Below are 3,264 nucleotides of genomic sequence, written 5' to 3' on the forward strand. Positions count from 1 at the left end.
CTGAGACTTTGAATAATATATCAGTTACTTTTCATAATAATATATATTGTTACATAATTATTTCAATTGTTAAAGGTTTACATTTTTGAAGATCTGCTTACATTTTTGAACATGGCTAGACTTTTCATTTTAATGATAGCTTTGGGCTATTAGGATCTATTTTGGGATTATAGTGTGTCTTGACTTAAAAAGATTTATTAAATTACTACGCACGAATATGAACTTAAAACTACGAATTTATTTTCTTAAAACTTGTAAAAATGAAGCATTAATACCGCAACATCTAAAAAAGATTGTAAATTATCAAACGAATATTTGTACTAACTCTTCTCTTCATAAATTTGAACGCATAAAACTCAATTTTATTAATAAATTAAACATATGGGAGATTCAAGATGCTTATAGACAACTCGCTCAGATTAATAATGAGATATTCAAATTAAATAGGCGAATTACTAGTTCTTTACCTAGTCGGGTTGCTTTTTCCTTTTTTAGTAGACAGGAAAGTACTTTTAACAAACTATGGTTCAAAGAATACAATAGTATTAATAAAAAGTTAATAAATTTAAGAACTTCAACATCTCTATTAAGGAAGGAAAAAATCAAACAGAATCAAACCCATAGATTTCAATATTTTATGGTCGAACTCTTCTGAATTTAATGGTAAATTCACTCCATCTCATATTTAAAAAATAACTCAAGTGAATGATAATTTTAAAGAGAATACAATATTTCAAACTTATATTAATCCAATCAATTTTGAGGAGAATTATAATATCAATAATATTAACAAAAACTGGATAATAAATCTGAGTAATTTACACATTCCTGAAAATATACTAACTATTTTACAATTGGGACATAAATTCAATCTACCGAACAATTTAATTAATAAAGATAAAATTAACATTGAGTTTGTAAAACAAATTGAATATAATATTACTAAATTAGACGAAAATACACGTAACTCCATAAGAAATGATGCTATTCACGTTTTAAAAAGTAACCTATATGATAATATTAAAACTAATTCAGAAGAAAGCACATTAATAAAAGGAATGATTGCTACAAAAACATTTATTGATTCTCATCCGGAATTAAAAGAATTTAGTCATATAAAAAATAGTTTTGATTTTGTTAACAAACTGAATGGATCGTCTATTAACGAGGAATATGAAATTGTATCGTTCGATATTGTATCGATGTATACAAATATTCCGGAAGAATTAGTGATAAAAAGCATTGACGAAAGATGGAATTCCATCTCAACGAACACTAAAATACCAAAGGACGAATTTCTTAAAGCCATTTCATTAATATTTAACTCCACATATTTCAAATTTGACAATGTTTACTTTAAGCAAATTTTTGGCGTGCCTATGGGTTCTCCTCTATCTCCCATTTTAGCTGATATTGTATTACGGGACCTGGAGAAAGATGTGATTTCTAAATTAAATTTTAACATTCCACTATATTATAGATATGTGGATGATATTATTCTTGCAATTCCAAAAAATCAAATCAACGAGACATTAGATAAATTTAACTCTTTTCATGACAGGATTACATTTACTTGCGAACGGAATTATAAAGGTGCGATAAATTTTCTAGATGTGACTGTGTATGTTAAGGAAGGACAGATTAGATTTAACAATTATAAAAAACCGACGAATTCTGGACGCTATCTTAGTTTTCATTCGAATCATCCGATTAAACATAAAAAAGGTGTTATTATCGGCCTACTTGACAGAATTCTATTTCTTGCACATCCAGAATTTCATAATAAGAACATAGAAATGATGATTAGTACCTTACTTGACAACGGCTATCCATTAGACTTAATTTTCAATACCATTAACAAACGAATCAAATGTCTTGCTAGAAGAAAGAATTTATATGAGAACAATTTTCAAAATTCAAACAATGATAATTCTATTAATGCATATTTTACGGTACCATACATTAAAAACATCTCAAAAAAATTTAGATCAATTACGGAAAAAAATAATTTTAAAATCGCGTATAAACCAATGAATAAATTAAATTCGATATAATCAAAACAGGTAAAGCGTAGCACATAATTTCGTAAGTATAATGTATTTTAATAAAACATAATAAAATGTTGATAATAGTACTTACGTGTAGAACGTATTTTAGTTTTATATGAAGATGGATCTTTTTTATTATCAGCGTTTTTATTCTCACCACTGGATTCAGAAGATAATGAGGAAGTAGGATTGCTACTATCTAATGTAAGGATGAGAGTCATCCATGGCTTTTTATTAAACATTTCGTCCATTACCTGGAATACAGCGAAAATTGATATACATCTTAAGTATAATTAATATGTTCAACATATGTTTTTTCCCTCTATATTTACATGAAAATATTGCCAAGTCCTATGACTGTTACCACTTTTTGCGTTATGGTCTTTAACACCTTTATAGGTATTTTTTAGACCTGCCATCTTGCTTTTGCATTGAGAGCTTGTAACATTATATCCTTTCTCATTTAAATGAGAGGCAATCATGTTTCAAAATTTTTTCATAGTCATTTTTCCAAATTTGAATTGATCTTCGTGTTCTTTATACAACGTAAGTAATAAAAGAACTGCCTCATGTGGCCAACGAAAACTATCTGTAAAATAACATATGATCTATATGTTTTTAGATCCTTTTTCATACGATTATAATTATAATCATTAGGAAATACCTTTCTCTTGAAAATCAAAAGCTTCTTGAGAAGATTCAGAAAACTCTTGCGTTGTTTGATTCATATCATAACATGCTGTATCATGAAAAAGTATGAATGATTTCGATCATTAATGAAAAACATATAAGATAAATACGAGGATATACATAAAGAAATAAAAATGTAAATAATATATTTACCTGATTCAGTAATTGAATGACTTCGATTATTTTCAGCATCTTTGACAATTGTTGCTGTTTTTTCAGCACTCTTGGTAAATCGTGTCTCTTGGGCACTTTTAAAACGTTGTAAAAGTTGCGTCGCAAATACCATATTTTTGAAATAATAAAATTCGAAAATTATTTTTTCTAAATTAAATTATGTATATTTAATACAGATCATATCCCACATAGCAAAAATTGATCCTAGGTACATCCTACAGACGTATGTCGAGGGATTTTCAAACATCCTGAGTACGTATCTGAAGAAACTTAGGAGGTATTTAGAACATATTGAGGATGTTCGAATGTCCGCTTATTCTACATCCATAGGACATCATCATTCAGATATCAT

At 27.7% G+C, this 3,264-nt stretch overlaps 1 long non-coding RNA gene across 1 annotated transcript; it reads right to left on the reverse strand.

Annotated features, from left to right (window-relative positions):
* Positions 1-2,717: 2,717 nt before the first annotated feature.
* Positions 2,718-2,971, reverse strand: LOC108766938 (uncharacterized). Its single transcript, XR_001940402.1, has 2 exons — positions 2,892-2,971; positions 2,718-2,787 (listed from the first exon to the last, which is right to left on the reverse strand). It is a non-coding gene; the product is annotated as an uncharacterized LOC108766938 (long non-coding RNA).
* Positions 2,972-3,264: the final 293 nt, after the last annotated feature.

The sequence above is a fragment of the Trachymyrmex cornetzi genome, unplaced genomic scaffold (genome assembly GCF_001594075.2).
Source record: "Trachymyrmex cornetzi isolate Tcor2-1 unplaced genomic scaffold, Tcor1.1 scaffold640, whole genome shotgun sequence".
Taxonomy (NCBI): Eukaryota; Metazoa; Arthropoda; class Insecta; order Hymenoptera; family Formicidae; genus Trachymyrmex; species Trachymyrmex cornetzi.